Genomic DNA, 21,493 nt, shown 5'->3' on the forward strand with positions numbered 1-21,493 from the left:
GGAAAATGTATTGCTCTCTTTGTCTTCTCGCTGCTGGTTTTACAGATGCCGTTTGACCGGTGCTTCTGTGTGATACCTTATAAAAGAAGCAGCTTTTCTGGGATTACCTCCCCATTGCATTTCTTCTCCTGCTTGTGGTTCACTGATGTGTTTCGGCCCATGGTCACTGCAAAGCCTGTAGGGCTGAGCGGTGCTTTGGAGACCCTTGTTTGCAAACCAATCAGCTAAATTAAGAAGCTTGATTCTCACTGCTGTGTGATGACATCTTCAATTTAGCTGGTGCCCCAGTGAGGAAGTAAACAAACAATAAAAGTGTCACAATTCCTTCTAGTTCCATTAGACAAACAAGAAGTTTATTCAGCGTTTTGGCAAATGAAAATTTAAGCAAACTGTCAAGGGAGATGTTTTCCCCGTCAGATGCTTTCTGAGAGGGGATTATAACAAGAAAGAGCTATCACCCACCATGTCATTATAAACAAAGGCTCCTGTGAACCCCTTTTATTAAAGATTAGCAGCACTGATTACAGACTCGCAGGCTTAGCCAAAGACAAATTAGAATATCTTTTGCCATGGGATAACTTACACTACCTTCCTGGGCAGTGAGACTATTGCAAACAGCGGACTCCCGAGAGCAGATAATTTGCACCTCTGGCCATTTATCCTCTGCCATTTAGAAACAGCCTGGTGATCTGTCTAGACCTATTTGCTGCCAGAGACCAACACTTCATTACACCTCCTGCCGTACAATTCCAGGTGAGACCAGTCATTCATGCCACAGGAACGGCAGATTTTGGGCATTTCTCATGGCTAATCCTTAAGATTAATTCCTGAAGTATTGCCAAGGAGCTCTGCTCCAGCAGGGACAGTCCAGGATGCAAATTCAAGCCATGCAAATTCAGTTTTCAATGCCATGTGCTGGCCACAGGCTTGGTGCAGACTTAGAGACCCATCAGGCTAGTTGCAAGGTGCTGACCTTACTGTCTCCAACTTACAAACATCAGGTTCCTGCTTTTGCCCACCAAAGTTCATGCACGTATATTTAGGAAATGTGTGTATAGACCTTTCCAAGTGGCAAATATACTCTGGACAGCCCCAGGGAACAAACAGAAGCAGTTGCAGAAGGGATGCTGTGCTGCCTGGGATGGCTGTGCAGACTTCCCAGGGTGCTGGAAATAAATAGCATTTCCAGCCTACAAGATGGGGTTGTTGTCTTTATACCTAGCACTAAAAAAAGGTCTGTCTTTGTGTGTGAAGGCGAAAATATCTCTTGAAATAGTGCCCTACGAGATCCTGTGGATACCGTGGTTTGGATCTCTGGACCCAGGTCCAGCAATCCATAGCCGTGTGAGTGATCTGAGGATCAACTCTGGGCACTGATGCAGCACGTCCTTTGTGCTGCTGTCCCAGTGAGGCTGCGCTGAGCCCTGGGACTGAGTTGCCTCCAGTTCCTCAAGTCCTGCACGGCCACCTGGCTTTCTAGGGAGCTGCTGTCCCTGACACTGCTGGTACGGCCAGGCAGGGGATGGTGTTCTTCACAAGACTTTTTTTAGCAGCAAGAAACTCAGGGTGGAATGAGCCCTGCCACTTGCACAGTCACAACATCCGTCTTTGTTTATGTACTGAACTGATGAGCAATTAACTTGGAGACGATACATTATATGCTGTGCACAGGCCCCATAATGCGTTTTCTATTAAGGCTGCCTAACACTTCCTATTATTAGACCTCACTTTCTGTTCCTTACAACTTTTCCAAATTCTAACTGCTCAGGTTGAAATCTTCCCTCCTGGGTGTTGCCTCAGGCTGGACAGATCACATTTTGCTTGGGAAGTTTCTAAATGCCCTCCGGGAATCCCTGGTAGGGTTGTGCTATCTGTGCTAATGGCTCTGAATGACACCCAGCGAGAAGGGGACATAGGAGACCAAGCAGACAATACCAATGCAAACCAGGCCATTTAATTAGGTTGAGCCTGAGCTCAGCTGAAGGCAGAGGGGTCTTGTAGAGCGGCTTCTATGGTTTCCCGCTGCATGCTCTTTGTTCATAATAACTGCAAGAGTGATCCTTCGTTGTCTGGTCATGTCTGGTTACATTTTGCCTGGACGTAAATTACAATACAGCTTGTCTGACCTCAGTGTCATCATCCCCAGCAAATTGCAACTGGTTCTCACACTGTTATTATGGAGTCATTCTTCCTCCACCTTCCATCACCTACACTTTCCCGTGCTCCTGAGACGGCCAAAAGCTTTCATTAATGTGTGATGGGAAAAGTGCCATGGGTTAAAGCAGCAGAAGGTGAGTGCCTCACAGGAAAAGGGCAACAGGTAGGGCCCTGAATCCCAGTTTTAGGGGCACGGATAGAGCTGGTCATTAGAAAAAACAGAAGGTGATTTGCTTCACTTTGTCTGCAGTTCATCCTTAGTGGTGGGAAAAGCACCGAAGGAAGAGGTAATAACGAGCTCCCAGCAACCATAGCTTAAACATTTGGTGCAAGGTCTGGAGCTGAATGATGCCCTGTGATCCCCATTGAGCTGCTCCGTGTCCTAGCCAAGCAGCAGCTAGGATTGGGGACACACAGATTTAAGACCAGGATACACAAGGTTCACAAATACCGAAGCTTTAAGCAACAGTCTTGGGCTATGCTAAGGGGAGGGAGGATTTAACATACTGGGGAGGCTGATGAGAAAAGCAAACAGACGCCTGGTGAATGAGATATTCCTGGGCAGACCTGAATTCTGCAGGTCCCTGAGATATCTGGAGGAAGGGGCCTCCTGATAGCAGCCTCTGGGTTGTCTCTGTTGGGCTGTTGAGATCAAGTTTCCATTGCAACCTCCTCCCCAACACACACTCCCAGAACCTGGGATGCCATTCCCAGAGGTCACCCTGTGATTTTGTTAATCTGAGCTCCCAGTCCTGCTACAGAGATGCTTATAAAGAAGCTAATCCCAGAACCCTCTTTTCCCTCTCTGTGGGAACAACTCCATGCAGATGGGGTGAGGACGGTGAAACTCACATTGTTTTAAACAAACACGAAGTCAGATGCACTGAGGAAGAAAAGAAAGCTAAATTATTCCTGCAGAGGGATGGTACAGCTGCATCTCTGCTCCTTATGTGCTGCACAGCCTACCAATACATCCCATATCTGCCACCTCCCCTCCCAAACTAGGCGAGAAACAAACCCATTATCTGAAGGACATTTGTCTAAAACTCCTCTTTTGTGCCTTGGCTATCTGGGGCCTGCAGCTGTCACTTCCCATTCTTCCTGTAATTGCTCCTACTACAGCTAATAATGCATTTATCAAGCAGGATTTACTTATTTATTTATTTGTCTCCCTTTATTATTTTTAGTATTTAGGTAGAAAATAGGTCTTTCTCTCCCCACCCCTCCAGCAGAAAACTATAGGTTTCCAAAGAAGCTCTGGGCTCTTGCCTCAGCCAAAAGGAATTGGTTTATTAATATATTGTGCCCCTGCAGCAGTCTCTGGGATGCAGGGTTTTCACCTGCCCGTGTCACCCCTTCCCATGATATCTCCCAAAGTGAAGCCCTCACAACGGGACAAAAAGCAATCCAAAAAGCAATTTACTCTGCTGACAATTTCCTCTCTCCCCAGAGGTGCGGTCGAAGATGTTTGTGCATTGGAAGGAGAGAGAAATCAGCTCTCCCCACGCATTCCCTGCAGTGGAGCTGGATCAAAGGGCCGCGATGCCCCAGCCCAGGGCTCTGGTGGCTGCAACATCCACAGGTTTGTGGTCAAGTGGGGCTTGGACACTTTGGAGGGGGCAGCTCATGAGATGTGGCTCAATTCGGATAACTCAGTGCCTTGTTCTTGCCTCCCACTTTTCCTTCTCCTTCTGTTTATTGCACTTTTATGATAGTGAGCTCTGGGAATGCTTCTTTTTGGTGGGTATAACAAGTTTATGCACACCTTTTGGAACAAACATTGAGGGCTGTGTTTGTCAAAGGCACATATAACCTACTTTATTTAACCGCCTGCTTTCCTAGGCAAATTGTGGCTTTATCTTGCTGTTTGCTTTGGGATTGGTAGGAAAGGAGCTGAATCACTAAACTTACAGGTTTTCTACTTTGCTATTAATGTCCTGAATTCAATAATTACACAAAATTACCCTAGAAGCAAATACTTCAGCCATCTCCTGCCTCTGTCCACGGGATATCTCCTTTGAATGCTGTTGTATATCTAATGAGTGATAGGGTTGGAATGAGGCAGAGGTGAAAGGCAAAAGGTTGTGCTCATGTGATTTGCTCTTGCAAATTAGATGACAGAATTGCAAAAGAAAGTGTGGGGATGGATGCTGGGGGAAGAAAAGAAAGAAATCATTCAGTTGCAATCCAAAACATCTGGAACGCCAACTGCCCTTTTGTTTTAAGGAATAACGAAGCAGCTGTTTGAGATCTCATGGAGATTTGAAGGAGAGAGTTGTTCTGACATCTGTAGGGACATTGTTGTGTCTTCAGGTCTCTGGGGCTGGGAGGAAATTCACTTAATTTCTCCCTTAGAAGAGCAATGTATAAGCTTGAAAAGCACAGAGGTCTTTCAGATATTCCTCGGCTTTTGCCTGCTACTCCTGAATTAACACGGCGAAGTGATTTCCCTGACCTTTTCACGGTGTTTAGGAGGGCAAAGAAGAGCAAAATTCAGCCCATCAGGCTTAGAGGTACAGGTTCTCATCCAGTTGCTCACTGGGATGCCTCTGGCTTCCCAGGCTGGCTGCTTAATTCAGGAGCCATTTGGAAAAAACAAGTGGCCTAGACCCTGAATGCTTCAATAGCCGAATTTCACAAACAGTTCCCAGGATTATAACTGGATGGAGTCAAGAAAAACAGATATATATTTTTATTGCTAATGGACCCAGGGTTTGGGAAAATTTCCTTCTGAGATGAAACAGAAATGGTTCTCCCAGGCAGCAAAAAGACCAACCTCTTCTCCAGATTACCACACAGGCACGTTGCACCAGCAACGCTCTGCAAGCCACGTTCCCTCTGCTCTGACCTGGGGATTATGAGTTACTTTTTCAGTGGCAAAGAGAAAGACTAATTTGTTCTGCTGTATATGATGGGCATTGCCTTGCTCAATGAGCTGAGGATTTTAACCAAGCTCCTGCTTCTGACAAACCACGGCAACATTTACCTCCTTGCTGGCTCAAGTGTTTGTGCATGATGCCGTGGACATGGTCCCTGGGACTCAACCCTTTCTGCTCCATCTCCTCTATCGCCAGTTTGCCAATAAGCCCTCTCAAAAGCAGAGTCTCAAGCTTGTTATCTTCCGCCCTGTGGCAAAATTATTTTGTATGCAGTTTAGGCAGCATGTGTTAAAAAAACCCCTCTCTTCTCTAGTGGAACACAATGGCTATCACAGAGGAAAGAAGAGTTATAGAATCATAGAATCACAGAATGCTTTGGGTTGAAGGGACCTTCCCAGCTCCCCCAGTGCCCCCCCTGCCATGAGCAGGGACATCTTCACCAGCTCAGGTTGCTCAGAGCCCCGTCCAGCCTGGCCTGGGATGTCTCCAGGGATGGTTCATCCACCACCTCTCTGGCCAACCTGGGCCAGGCTCTCACCACCCTCAGTGGAAAAAATTCCTCATGTCCAGCCTGAATCTCCCTCCTTTAGTTTAAAACCATCATCCCTTGTCCTATCACAACAGGCCCTGCTCAAAAGTCTGTTCCCCTGCCTGACTCCTCCATGCAGCATCTTTCATCACTTCAGGACTCAGCCTTCCAGCCATTCATGTGCCCAGCAAGCCTCATCCACTTCATTCAGCAGAAATGCCACTTGCTTGTACTACATTTGTGTAATGCAGCGTTTCACTTGTCCTAAGGGAAAGCAAAAAGTCGAGCCATAAGCTGAGGTTGTGTGTGTCCTGTGTCACTAAACGGCTGTGGATCAGTGCAAGCTGCAATGGCTGGAAAACATGTCTTCACTGCTATAACAGCAAGTACTTGGATTGCTAAAGGGAAAGAAGATTGTCTTCCTGTGCACTGTGCTGGTCCATTACATCCTTCCCCAAGTGTAGACAACGTTGCTATGCTTGTTGGTTTTGGTTTTAGTAAGTTTAATTTGCTTGTTCCTCCTTCAGCCGTTGTGGTCCTTATAACGCTAATTATTGAATATTTTTTAAAGAAAAATGAGAAAAAAATCTTCTCGTCTTTGTGAAATCCCATTGGAACAAGAAACTTAAGTGTGAAGCTTATCTTCCTTTGATAGTCAAGCTGGATGGATCCATTCATGAGCATTTTGTGTTGAATTACAGGCATGTGTCAGCCAAAGAATTTTGCAGCTTTGCATGTTTCAGTGAATGAATTCTTTTTCAAAATACCTGAAAAGTTTTCCTCAGAGTAGAAAAAAAGTAATCTAAGTGATTTTTTGTATGGATGTTTCATAGATCCCCAACAAGTTTCCCAAAATCTAAGATTAAATGGTTTATTTCTGGTTGCATAAAACGTTAGAGTTGACCCAGGATTAATCATGGCTAAAATTCCAACAAACTGAACCTGATGTTGAGGAGCTTCCTGCACCGGGTGTTTGCAATCAACCAGCTCTCCTTTTCAACTTCATTCAGTTATTTCATTTTCAGGAGCAGAAACACCCAAAAGTGTAACAAAGCAAAAGAAGCGCTTAATCGGAAGCCTTTTTCATGGGCCATTTAGATCCTAAAAGAGTAATCCTAAAAGAGACAGGGAGAGTGATCTTCAATAAAGAGGGAGATCTCTGTCCGTGCTCAGGATCCGTTGGTGCAGTTTGTGATGTGCTAAGGAACTCCCTCACTCCATCAGGGTGGGTTTATTCCCCTCCTCCCCGCTTTCCTGCCTCATTTTCTACAGCTGTAAAGCAGATCATCTCTCACTTGCCGTTGCATCCGCCCAAACTTGAGCTGCGTCTCCTTCACACACTGGGCAAAGTGTGATCACAGCGAAGCATGGGCTGTTAGACCCTAGAAAATTAGGATTAGCCAGGATGGCGTCCTACATTAGATCAATATAAGTCATTGGCTGGTGGAAAGAAAGTATGATTCTCTCCTCTGTTAGCTGGGACGTGGGGGGCTTTTTTTTGGTGACAGCATGGGGTGTGATTGTAGCTTTTCTCTTAGTCATCAATTCTGCTTTCTACCTGCATCCACTATTGTACCTGCTACCTTTAAGCCTGAAGTTCTTGTTTTGCCCTGGGTTGGGATTATCTTGTCGAGGTTAATGCTTAATGGGTGGGTAGGAGGTTTTGTAGGAGGCAACTCTGAGCTCCAGGGGTAGATGGCTGGGCACAGGGAGAGGAACCATGTCTCTGTCAAATTCTGCTGCCCCCTTGATCCTGGGGGAGCCCCCTTGTCCCAAATCAAGCCTGGTTTTATTTTCCTCAAATGCACAGGATCCCCAGATTCAAGCACTACCCCATAGGTGATCCTATTGTGGTCCGAAGAGAATCAGGTCCCTTCTGAATGTGTTGTAGACATTGTATCTCAGGTGAGAAATCTTTCCTAAGCAGCTCATAAAATAACAGCACCCTGCGCCCCAAACCTGGTCCTACCTGAGTCTCCAGTTCCTGACATCAGTCTCGATTTAATACATTGAATAGGCCATGGAGAGGAGAGCAGCATTGAATTTAACTCCAAATGACAGTAGTAGTGGTGATTTGGAGGGGTGACAATCGCAGCCAATGCTGGAGAACTAGTTGGGTTTTCCCACTCATGGCTGTTCCTTAATACAAATTTAATGAAATTGTAATTGTGTACTAAGAGAAAAGAAAAAAAAGAAAAAAAGAAAAATAAAACCTGCATAAGATTAAGTAGATATTCAGTGAACTTTCCTAGCCAGGCCACAGCTTCTACACATCTATTACGAGGCTGTTAAACCTCACTAAATGTGTTTGCAATAACTACTTGCTATTTCATTACGGAGCAATAACTCTCTTTATTGAGCCTAAATTAAATCCTTATTTGAGACACTTCATTTAAGGCGTTATTGGGAAACCCACCTTGGAAGGGGTAGAGCCAGCCTTTGCTTTATGGCTTGCAAGATTATATTATACACATATGTATAAAGGTCTTATTTCAGGGAATTTCACCTGGATGGCTGCAGCCCACAGCCACAGTCCCCAGTGTCACACTCAAGGCACAGCCTGGAGCTATTAATCATATTGAGACCACCACAGCTCCTCTGTCTCCCTCCCTGCCCAGTGTTACCAGTAACTCCCCTTTCCTTTACAGCTGTTGCTGTGTGGGGAACTAACATCCCTGTTAATCTTCCTTTTAACAAAGCTCCCAGCCCTGAATCCTGGGGGGTCTCCCTAAGTGTGTCCAATCCCATGCTTAGGCTCAGGATTAATGACCTTCTGGAAGCTGGTATGAAAACAGTCCAAGCAACTTGTTCCATCAGGGGTGGGAAGGAGGGAAGTGTAGACGGGTTGATTTACAATATGGGCAGGATCCTGGTAGCCTATGATGAGGTGAGCGGTCCAGCTGAGAGGCAGAAGTTCTCTTCTGCATCCCATGGCCAGTGGAAGCCACAGTAAGAGGTTTTGCTCAGGGAACCACAGAGCCACCTCAGCTAGATCGTGCCCCTTGAAAAATCAAGACTGTGATTCAGGATTGAAAAAAAAAAAATCAATAATATTGATCAGCACTGACTGGGAGCATTTTCTGGTAGATCTCAGAGACCTTCGTGGACCTGTAGCTCTCCTCTACTTTATAGCTAAAGCAATTGAAATGTCATTTCGAAGCTGCAGTAGAGTAAGCGGTAGAGGGGAGGTTACAGCTACCTCTGCTGAATCCTATCTCATCCGGTCTTTGCTGGGTAAAGAAAAAGGGACCACTTGAAGTGAATGTTTTCAACAACGCTTTGAAAACTCAGCCTCCGCCAGGGCGTATTTAGAAACCACAAAGGAAAGGGACAGGTTGGCTCACAAGATAACGGGATATTTTTAGATTCTTTTACGCTCAGGCCACTGGTCAAGGTTGATGATGGTCTAATGGCTGCTCAGCTGCCCCTGGAAACAAATCTTGTTCACCTCACTGATTACTGCTGCTGTAGAAAGTATTTGCTCCACGGCTTCTCCTCCCTGGCTTTTTATGGCAAACCAGCCCAGGGTTGAGGGGGCACAGAAACTGGTCCCTGTTCTTTCCCTTCAGTGAAGCAGCATGTGGGAAAGCCACCAGGTTTGGGACTTCTGCATGTTTGTAGTGCAGAAGTAGTGTAGTGTAGTCCCTCTGGTTGAGAATGTGTACCTTTTGGCAGGTAAATTATGTTTCTGAAACAAAGCATTCCCAGAAGAAGGGGCAAAATCTTCATTCCTTCTCTGCTACTTCCTCCCAATGGGGTGAAATATGCTGCAAAAAGACCCCTTTAAATGAGCAAAACCCATCCAAAGCCTTTAGAGCTGGAGACATTCACATCCCCATCAGACTCCAGACTCAGCAGCTTGGGTCTATTTCTAACATCAAGCAAAGAACTTTGCCTCAAAGCTTTTGCTGTTTCTTGGAGAGGAAAGAAATGTTGAATCTTGACAGTCCTAGGGCTGGGCTAACATAGTTACACCAGAGATTTCTCCTCCCAAAGTCCTTTTAAACTCAGGAGTCTATGTTTATACAGTGCTTTGCCCAAAGGGGACTCACTCCATGTGGGCCCTTTGGCACTGCAGCAATAAACAGGATTAATAACCGGAGTCAGCAGAGCTCAGTACCCGTTAGAATTTCCCATGGACTATCCAGAAGGTGCTGTTCCTACAAGCATCTTGGCAGTGAATTATTTATGGGCAGAATAAGGATCACAGTGCTTGCCAGTTTATTAGATTTATAACTAGCTGTGCTGGGTCCATTGTATGTGTGTCTGTGCATGTACCAGCATGTACTTGTTCAGCTGTTTCTCTCCAAACCCCAACTAGTTAGGGAAGAGCTGCTCACACACATTTCCAATATAAACACATCACTTCATGACTCAGATGTGAGAAAATGCAGGAGAGGCAAAGGATTGTTACTAAGGAAGAAAGAGCTTGTTTAGATACTTCAACAAAAGTTGCAAACTTTTGTTTGTGCATCCAAGGGCAGGCTGAAAAATGAAATCCCAAGATTATTTGAAGAGTGAGAAAGTTTGGTTCACTTCCCAGTTTCACAGCTTCTCAGAGCCCTGCTTGTGTGGGTTTTATTTGGAAACATGTGGACTTGTACCTCCTTTTATGGCACATGCACCATTTTGATACCCAAGGGACTCCAGATGGGCAGTTCGCTGCCTGTGCATCGCCAAGGATTTTAAACACAATTCTCTTTTCAAACCCATGGATGGGAGCACTTGCCTTCCAGCTAATATCTGCTATTTCAGTTCCAACAGACCTCAGAATAGATGTTATTAAAGGCTCATCTTTTCTTTCTCTCCCCAATACATCTGTGCTATGATGTTGCCAGTAGAGTCATTGCTGCATATGAAGGCGCTGGCCTGGGGCCATGGAGCTCTACAGCACCTCTCTCTGAAGCAGCACAGGTGACTGTTTCTAGCACCACAAGTTCTGCTCTAAGGCAGGTAAGAGGTGACAGGAGCAAAAACCTTTATTCATGCAAATGATCCAGTCAAGGGAGCAAAACTTCCCCTGGCTGGAGCAGAACTGGCTGAAAGCAGATTGTTTTGCAAAGTTTTCCGTGAGCCCTCATCAACTCTGACTGCTGTAGAGAGGACCTGTTTGAGCTGTTCGGTAAATTGGATGGTTTAAATAATATATGGACTGTCTTTCTGGATTTGTGAAAGCAGCTGTGAGAAGCACTGACTTGTTCAGCCTGTAACAGGTTTCTTTCCTCTTTAGGAAGTTATCTTCACTAGGCATCAAAATCTCACATCTAACTTTCGGATTCTGCTTTGGAAGACTTGGTTAGACCTGAGCAGGTGTGCGTTTCACAGTTCTGTTTTCATGCTGTCTTCCTTAAGCTTTTTGGGTTTGTGGTGGTGGTTTTTTGTTCTGGTTTTGTTCGTTTCTTTGTTTTCCTAAAGGTCATTTAAATAATCTCCTAGCAAAGAGAGGAAAAAGGCTTTTTCCGCAACAAAAATCACCCAGTCAACCCATTTCACATTCCCAACCGAGCTCAGATGCTTCCCCAGCCTTCGAACACTCATATATATTGCTATTTGGACTGAAGTTCTGTATGAAGTCCAGAGACCAACAACTCGTTGGGCCATGGTTTTGTGTCTTCATCCTCTGTGACCTGGCACTTGTGGTCTAAGAGGTAAACCTGAGGAGGGGGAAGGAACGGGCAATTATTTCAGTGCTGTGGATGGGAAATGGAGTCACAGAGGCAGTGTATCTGCCGAAAGTCAGAAAGATACAGAATAGAAGAGAAAATGGGTTGATCATCTACATTCTGGTGCTTTAATCACATTGTCATCTTCTTTCGCTGCCTTACTTCAGGTACGATGATGGTGGGATGTGAGGTTTTGCATGGATCAAGTCATCTCTGATTGCCAAAAGATGCTTTCAGAAGACTGATCCATAAAGTGATGCTGTCGTGCGCTGGGCTGTCTGGTGGACTGTATCCAAAACCAGGACACAACTATCTGAAAGGAGGTTGTACCATGGAGGGTGTTGGTCTCTTCTCCCAAGTAGCAAGTGATAGGACAAGAGGAAGTGGACTCCAGTTGCTCCAGGGGAGGTTTAGATTGGATATTAGGAAAAAATTCTTCACAGAAAGGATTGTCGGGCACTGGAACAGGCTGCCCAGGGCAGTGGTGGAGTCACCATCCCTGGAGGGGTTTAAAAGGCATTTAGACGAGGTTCTTAGGGACATGGTTTAGCGCTAGAGCTAGGTTATGGTTGGACTCGATGATCTTGAGGGTCTCTTCCAGTTGAAATGATTCTATGATTCTTTTCTATGATAAAACTATCATTTGGGGTACTGTCTTCTCCAGAGTGCCCCATCCTGCCTGCAGAGCTCTCTGAGGTTGTCTCAGGATCCCACGGTGAGACTTGTGCCTTCGGCCTTGTCTCCAGGCTTGAACCTGCCCTACTTTCCTGGGGTGAGTAACCACAAAAGCAAATCCACAGCATCAGTGACATCAGGGAAGAAGAGCTGCTGAAGCGAGCATCCAAGGGCAACAAGTGGTGTTGTGCAATGGTTAGAAGTCACTTCAGTTAACCATGGTTTCAATATCTACAAATGATTTAGTCATGCTAGGATCCTTCTATAGTCAATGGGGAGAAATAGGCTCTTAAGGGTGTGATTCATGTGACCTACTTTAAGCATCTCCTTTGGAACTGGATGAATTACACCTCTGGCTCCATTGACTGTATATTGATGAGATGTCTGTCTACTCTAAGAAAGGAGCTTTGGGTGACTAGCTTAAACTTAGAAGCCTGAATTTAATCAGCTTAATCCACCCTATATGTCTGCACATGCTCCAGTTCTCTTTCTTGTTGCTGTGTAGACATGACAGGGAGTGCCTTATTTCTGTGGGAGACTGCAAATAAATCAGATTCAGAAAGTACTCAAAAAAAGAGCAACAACGTGAGACAGGGATAGCATGTGCAGGAGGCTGGGCAGGGAAAGAGATTTGCTTTTCCTCTCCATTTTTACAACAAATTCACAGGCATCAAGGGCAATAAAGGTGACTTTTTTGCCTAAAAATAAATATATATTGGTGAAGTGAGGTTTCCTGGAGTCTTCTGGCAATTTGCCACAGGAAGGAAAAAGGTCCTCCCCTCCCTACTGAGACATTCTTTCTTGAAAGGTTTGGACAATTACTGCATTTTACCTTTTCCACCGCAGCGTGGATGCTTTCTTCTTTTTAACAGTTCGTCTATGAGCATTTTAGCTTCAGCTTAATAAGAGAGGATTGATGTTCACACTCTACGGAGAGGTTGTATAGGGCGACGTTTGTGCTTGTTGCAGTAAGAAGATTATTGAAAAAGATGTCTCAGACATGTGGGTGGGGGGATAATAGGGAAAAGTAACCTCTCCTCTTCTTCCACGACCAAAAAATAACAAAAACAAACAAAAAAAACAAACACAAAACCAACAGAAAAACCCAAACACCACAACCAGGTGCAAAGAGAGGCTAACAAATCTCAGTGGCGTATAAAGATTGTCATCATGAAAATCAAAATCCTACCAAAACAGAATGATAACACTTTCTGTTCAACACTCCCACTGGGAATAAAAAGGAAACCTCACCTATTTGCCCCATGGCTCTGAGAAAAGTGAGTCGACTGCTTCAATTGAGATCTACGAAAGAGTGCTGTGCCTTGTTCCATTTATTTATTTCAAGTGCCCACCTCCCTGAGCAGATCTGAGGTGCTGGAAGATGCTCACATACCACCTTGAGAAGGGCTGTACAATAACCAAGAAATAATAAAGTAAATTTCAAAGGCTGCTGTCACAAAGCTTTTCCTCTTATCATCGCCGTGCCGCTTTGCAACCGCACAGCAAAGACCACTTTGGGAGCCTGATGTCAAGCCAGCATTCCTTTCCAGGGCCAGGTTCAATACCTGGTGGCAGAAGGGTTGATGGGGCAGTGTCTGATGCTTCCCATACACGGTAGGTTTTCTTCCCAGCAAAGTGAGCATTGTCACTTCTTTAGACACCTACTGGCACTTCCCACCTCTAAGATTCAACCATTAAGAATTAAGAGCCAAATTTCTCTCTCATTGTCCTCCAACTATGCTCCAGATAACCTCTCCTATTATTAACTTCCATGAAGTGAAAATTAATCTCAGCACCCAGTCTATTATTTCATTACATATCAGTGCTAAGAAATCCACCACAGGACAAATGAGCTGTTCTCCACCAAACTGATGGACTTGGGTTTGGCCTGGGCTCCCAGACTTGAGCAGAAATTGTCAAGCTAGGGATGGGCAGAGCAATAACCTCAGGCAGTGTCAGCATGGTAAAGCCTCCCTCACACCCTTAGTATCATCCCAAGTCTCTTCAGGCTGATATTGAGAAGCCTCAAAGTTTAAGATCAGTGGTTGTGCCTATGGAAGCTGTGATTCAAGGCTTGGCTCTCCACTTAACACCATGAGGATATAAAAGGTAGCCAGGCTTCGAGTCAGGAACGTGTCTCCTAATCATCCATCACCCATGCAAAAGTCATTCCTGGCTGAAATCCACCTGCCATTTCATTTCACCCTGTTGATGGGTTAAACAGGATCCTCTCTGATCTGCTTTGTTGTGTTGTGCAGGGCCTTCAAAGGCAAGGAGTGAAAATGCAGCTAGCAGCACGGTTTTATACCAGAGGAATCCGTGTTGTACTGCAAAAACATGGGGCCAGCTTTTTAATGACCTGCTTCTTTATATCTATTTTCATATATTTGATCTCTTCCACTTCAAGAAATATCAGCAGCAAAATACATCAGGGCTGACTGCATAGTCGATTGGGTGGAGGGCTACAGAGATGGGTTGCTAGTGCCAGAAAATTACCTGATAAAATGTATAACTGCCAGATAAGATGGAAGATTTGAACACAGATCTGCAGGTCTCAGATGAAGAAATGTAGCTCTTTCACTTCAAGGCATGCCTGTGTAAATGAACCTGGTCAAAAAGAGGTTGTGTTTCCAGAAGGACCTTTGTGAGTGTGACTTCCCCCTATCTACATGAATTACTCTGCATCAATCAGCTTTGATCTTCTAAACAACTCCTCAACGCCATGGACATCTCCCTTTAAGGCTTTCTGCAGATTATTAAATGTAACGTACCTATAATTTCAATACCACATCCTGCTCAGAACTCGTTAGAGCTCAAAAATGGGCATAAGTAGCAGTGAAAACCTTGTTCACATCTTAAACCAGCCAGTAGAATTGAATTATTTAGATGTGAGCTTGACTTCTAGCAAAGTAAAAACTGCCGAGAACAGGTTACCAACTGTCTCCATCACCTGGCAGGGGGAAGAGACCACAGAGACCTGTGAAAGACGCTGCCACGTTTGCTGAAGGACGAGGCGATGTCCAAGAGCGGCCTCTCAGGGTCATTATTCCATTATCAATCCTCAATGGCTCCATCGTCGCCATGGCGTTTTTCCTGATTGATACCTCTTGTCATTGACATGAGACTCTGCTCCCTCCACACTTTATGAGAAGCCAGGTAAAATAATTTCACCATGCCTTCCTTTTTATGAAAATGGAGCAAAGCGCAGCACACAGACATTCAATCTCCCATCGGAGATAGAGCACCTTCATTTACTAGCTCAGAAAATCAATACCTGTGATTTGATATGAGCATTTATTTTCACTTAACTCCTTTCTATCACTGAGCCATTGGGAGAAAGGAGCAGAGCTTCATTTAGTGCAGTGGGATTTGCAGCGAATGCTGCCCAGTGAATCGCATTTTGCTGTGTGTACACATTCATCTGTCTCGCTGATATTCGTCTTACATGTCTCTGCCTTTCCCTGTGGGATCAGAGAAAGGTTGTGTCCAGAGATGAAGCAAACCATGGACCACGGGCTAATATCTTGGACAGTAGCAGTACTGTCCAGCACCTCTGTCAGTATGAGCTTGTGTGACCGGAGAGGTGGTGGATGAACCATCCCTGGAGACATCCCAGGCCAGGCTGGACGGGGCTCTGAGCAACCTGAGCTGGTGAAGATGTCCCTGCTCATGGCAGGGATGGCACTGGGGGAGCTGGGAAGGTCCCTTCCAACCCAAACTATTCTATGATTCCATGATTCTATGATCATGAGGCATCCCTTTCTATGTGGGATCTGAATGGGAGAAGGTAAAAAGTACAAGATTTGAATCAAATCCTGAGTTGCCCATCACTGGTGTGTCCTGGCTGTTGGAACATCAGGCTGTAGCGACTGCACCCCCCAGCACAGACAGATCCCTCCAGTCTCTTCGTGGGAGCCCCACATGGTTTCACAAGCCACCTGGGACCATTTTCAGGTACCAGAGGATTCCTTCCAGGGGTACAGTCACATCCCTGCAGACCGGTGATAACTAACACTGGCTGCTGCTCCTGGTATCGGTGTGAAGGCATGCGGGTGGGTGAGGAAATTAATAATAAACAAAAAAGTCAGCTTGTCAGTGTGCGAGGATGGAAATGAAGAGCACTGACCAGCGATGACCTTTTGTTTACATTTCCCTCCAAAAGGGAGAAATAATTGCAGTTTCTATGTGATGCTGCCTTCAAATTACACCCTCTCTCCCTGCTCTATTCAAGACCAGCCAGTGATGACATTAGAGTCTTGAATCAAACTAAGTGGTTACTATGGTGTCAGGCTGAAATTATGAATCTCGGAGCCCGCCAGCTTGGAGAAGGAGCAGTGGCGGACACATAATTAAAACTGGGAGGGAGAATAGAAGCCACATTGTATCTGAATAGCAGCGAGATTGCACTTCCGAGAAGCGGTTACCAAAAGAAAAAAAAAAGGAAGAAAAAAGGAGAGATGTGCTTAGCAATGCAGTTAAATGCATAATCAGGGAGCAGGAACAATGCACTCTGCTGGCATTTTATTGCTGGCTGTAGCTCTGCTGCTTTCCCTTCCGTACCTCCAGTGACTGCCTAGAGCCCTCCCCAGCATCCAGCAGCCCCCTCGCAGTTGAAAAAAGGGTATAAACCCAACAACCTCAACACTTTGCATCCAGAAGACCATCTCCGCACACCGTGCCAGGCGGCTGGATGTGGCCTCTGAGATGCTCCTTTACCCCCAGCGGGTCCATGAGCAGCACAATGATGGATGAGAGGCAGGAGGGTGAGGGCAGGGTGTTGGGAACCAGGACTGATTTGGTAATTTCAGCGGTCATTAGCGGAGCTCATTGTGAGTTTGATAGATCTGCGCTGCTTTGTTACAGTTAAGTGGACTGATTGTGAAACACAGAAACGTTTTTAGTGACATGACAGCCAATTTAGAAATGGGAGGAGTGGTGGGGAAAGAACACGCATTATTCCATAATTATATCTCACTCCGTTCCAGCCCCATGCCTGACTCCCCAGAGAACATTACTCTGGTTTCTCTGACACCCCGAACAAGAGCAAGATGTCAGGCTTCTTCCTCCAGGCTGCTGCACAGTGGGTCCCAACCTGCTTGTGGCCTTTTATGCGTTATCCCACTGCCGCACTTGTTAAACAGCGCGGTTCTGACAACCCTCCCACCGCCCGGGCACCGGGTTGCTCTGAATCCTTAACACAACGCAGAGGATTTTGTTCTTGTCTCCTCTGTTTGATGTTGGAGGCTGCCCGTTCATCCATCCAGTGTGGATTAGGGGGAGATCTGAGTAATTGGCTCTGAAGCTGCCAATCAGCCCTGTCATTTGGACTCGGAGCATTCCTGCCAGAGCCCTGGGAAGAAACGGGCCACCACACCTTCCATACAGGCTCCCCTCTGCATTGTTTCTAAGGGGCAGATGTGCAATTAATAGGTGATAAAAAGTCAGAGTAGAGTGCATCATTAAATATAGTCAGAAGTGCACCAGCAGAAGTCGGTGCTGAGGGTTGTCAGACGTGTCAGGAACGTCATTTACCATGTACAGACGGTCTAAAGAAGATTTATAAATCTACCTTTTAAATAAGGTGTGATCATTGAGCCATGCTGGGGCCTTTGTTCAACAAAATGCTTACCTGCGGAAGTCAGGAGATGAGAACCTTAATGGTCTTGCAGCAGAGAGCACTAGGAAAAACATTCAAAAGGGGGTTATTTTTTATCGCTAGGTTCAAAATACCTGAGCTGAATGCTCTCAGGGATGGATCAGCTGAAAGAATGGATGCTGTTTCCACCCTCTCCCAGTCCTGGCTCCACCTATACAGATAATTAAAGGCTTGCAGAGCTGGATCCCAACGCTGCAGAAGAAAAATATCACATCTTTTTAATTGACCGCCTGCATCCGTAACATAAAGAAATCCAGACTATGGTCCATAGGCAGCACAAGACTTGCCTTCCACCTTTCTTCTTTCAGATCTTTGAGTCCGCATTTAAAGAGAGAGAAGGAAAAATAATTGAAATGCAAAGCAGAGGGGTGGGGAGCTGGCAGGAAAGCCGGGGGGGCGGTCCGGAGAGCTTTGCATCGGGAAAAGTCCTCAAATGCAGCTGCCGCTTCAGGGGAGCAACGGGCTATTTTTAATGTGCTGCGGCTGTGTTTGCGCTTCCAATTGCTGTCATTAAGAAGGCAATGCCAATTCTTGTAATTATTACGTCAGCGTGGTCCATGGGAGGTAGCAACCTCCCCCTTTTGAACACCTGCTGGATACCCTGCTGTGCTGTGGAGCTGAGTCTGCTCCAGTTGTACCAGTCTGGTAGCGTTACTGGGGCTTGCATGTCCCTACAGGTGTGCTTTGGATGGACACCTCGATGGCCCAAGAGTGACAGCAGTTGGGTAAACCAGATCGAAGCCACCCCAGGAAAGAGTTAAGGGCCACCTGAAAAATCTCTTTGCAAATGTGACTTTCATATGAGCACATCCCCGGTACAAATATCTCCCTCCAGACGAATGCTGAGGTGAAGGAGATGGGGCTGTGTCCTATGGGAGTCTCCTTAAGGAAGGCATTAAAACAGTTCTTTCTTTGGAAATATTCAGGGGTCTGTGGTAAGAGCCCTTACTTTTAGGGACCCTTGGCTAAGGCAACCTGTAGGTTGCTCTTTGCCCTTCCTATCACGATGGATGCGGATCCTCAGAATGGAAACAGTGACCAAGGTTGACAGTCAATAGGAAGGATCCCAGGCAAACTTAGGAAGAGCTGAGCCTTCTTGCAGTTATGGCTTTCATGAAGATCTTAAATTTTTAAGAAATGGCAGAATAACATCTGTCAGGAAAGATGTAGGCCAATCCCATCTTGAGGTAGAGGGGAATTTTTCCTTGTTGCACCTCAGTTTTTCTTCAGCTCAGAAAGTTTTTAATAAATTCATTTCTCCTCAGTGTTAGCCTATCCAGTTCTTCTTTCGTCTCTTCATGGTCAGATAAAATGTTCCAGGCCCGAGCTACTACTGGAGTCCCTGTTATAGTGGAATATGAATTATATGATTAAGAAAAATATTCAGAAAATAGAAATATTTGGCCAACTCTGTTGAGCTTTAATTAAAATTAATATTATACTTTATTGGAGCCGAAATTCTGAAGCATCACATGTAACTGAATATATTTAACCAATTAACTAAGTCAAACAAGGCTGTCTAAACTTAATCACAGACCTCTCCATTCCCCTATTACGTCAAGTGCTGCTAATGCTGTTATACTTTTGACAAGTGGCCCCTGGTAAATGAGCAAATCAATAATGTATTTGAGCTAGAGAAGGAGGGGGGAACCAAGCACATCTGCATTTCTGCAGTGACTTTTGCTGAGGATCCCAAAGCACTGTGTGAACTTCCAATTCATTAAACTTCCAGCAGTGCAGGGAGGCAGAACCAGGTGGTTGAGTTAATCACGTTTATGGATGGCGCGAGCAAGGTGGACGTGAAGATGCAACAAAGCTTAGTCGGCCATCCCTGTTCTCTTGGAGGAGGATAATGCCTTCCAAAATTTTGGAACTAGTGAAGTTACAAATGCTCTGAGAGAACCAACATTGACTTTTCATTTGGGACCTTTTTGCAATAACAGTTAATCTCATTGCTGGGAACCTGCTCTTTATATTAATCCTGAATTTTCCTATTATTAGAACATAAGTCTAGGGATGTATTTGTAATGTCCCTTGTACAATAAGAAGAATAAGTATTTATATAGTCACAACACTTGTCTGTTTAGCCTGAAATTTGAAAGGCCTTTGCAAACACTAAAGCAATAACCCAGGTGTGGAGAGCAAACATTTTTAGACCCACTGTATAGGAAGAAATTGAGGCCATGAGAAATCCATGCATGATTTGTCTGATATGATGTTCTAGGTCTGTGGTGGGGCTGAGCAGAGTGTGTAGGATTCATTGCCCAAGCCCTAGACACTTTTCCTGGATTTTTTAAAAAATAAATGCTCTACAAGTACTTTTTTTTGTTCTTTTTCCTCATGGGAGAAATACATCTACAAAATGGTTTTCTAATAATGGGTCATATACGTTGCATTACTATGTGATTAATGGATCTTTACATCCCCAGAGGGGACCAGGCTAGTGGCACTGATGTCGCACCACCTCTTCTGAAATCAGGAGCACAATTCCAGTTTTGGCAGCTCTGGGATGAACCGGAGCAGTTCCCTTGACTCCAGTGGAGCCGCTTGGGATCATTCCAGGTCTGGAGCCTGTGGTGGTTGATGTCCAGGAGGGCTCGAGTCCCATCACGTGGCACCAGGAGGGTAAAGAACAGCGACTGCCCTCAAAGTGAACATGTATGTGGAAAAATGAAAGGCAAAGATGACTCGTCCCACGGAAAGCAGCGATGTCAAAGGAAGAAAGTTTCAATAATGGTAGATAAAACTGTTACACATGAAAGGAAACTTTTGACTACACCGGCGCTGTGAAGTTGTGTTTAGGGCCTCACAGCTGGGGGAAGGGGGTAGAAATTAGTACTAAGAAAATATGGATGATGGAATTTCTTTTATTAAAGAAAGAAAGAGGCCTGAATAGAGGCAGAAAGGGCGATGAAGGCAAACATTCGATGAGTTCCCGAATTTTCGGGGTGGGGAGTTGGAGCAATATGACAAAGTTGCTGAAAATCCCAGAGTCCCCTGGGCGACACCTTTTGTGCTCTGTCTCTGCAGGAAGGCGGCTTCGTGAGATAATGATGTTATTTCAGCACAAAACTCTTTCATTCCTGCAGCGAATTAAAAGAGGAAAAAGAAAAGAAGGGGGGCTAGGTGGGGGGAGAAGAAACCAATGTTATTTACTCCTCTGCAGCTGACATTAAAGGCTCCTTTAAGGGCCAGTGGGTTATTAACTTCCTGTCGCCTGCCACAATGATATGCTGTGACATATTGTCACCGCATTCCAGCGAAGCCTTAAACATTAATTGGGAAGTAAGATGAGTGAAGCGGCTTTAATGAGATACCTTGTTGTAACTTCTAACTTTACACATTATTTACAGTGATTCCACTAATGGTTCCATCCATCAGCGACAGGGAGAGGGACTGAGGAGGAGAGCAGGGAAAGGAGGGGGTGAAAGAAAGAGATAGATATCGGATGTTGAGTGAGAAAGGTAGGGAATAGGGTGGGAAGAAGCTACAAGGGGCGGGACAGAGAGAGGGAGATGTACCATCCATCTGGTGTTTTTCTCCCTGGATTTATAGTCATTTTTTCATTTACAGCTGTTTTTGCAGCAAGAAAACAAGGAGGGAGGTTATTCCCCAACACAGTCCCACTGAATGGCCTGCAGGCATGTTCATCCCATCGCTCTGGTGTGTGCGGTGAGCTCGGAGCAGCGGGACATCCCACCTCCTCCTCGCAGACAGGAGGAGGCACAAGGACCTGGGCTGGACGCACAAAGGTGATTCCTGGCTTTTCTCGGGCGAGGCTGTTCAATGCTAAAGCACTGCTAGCATTTGCAAGCAGGGAAATGTGTAGCCAACTTCAAGGTGATCACTGGCTTTATGATTGCTTTACTATGCCTGTGTTACTCCTCCGTTCCCTCCTAACTCTTTCTCTCTGCTTCCTTCTTCCCTGGGATGT

The sequence above is a fragment of the Patagioenas fasciata genome, chromosome 10 (genome assembly GCF_037038585.1).
Source record: "Patagioenas fasciata isolate bPatFas1 chromosome 10, bPatFas1.hap1, whole genome shotgun sequence".
NCBI lineage: Eukaryota > Metazoa > Chordata > Aves > Columbiformes > Columbidae > Patagioenas > Patagioenas fasciata.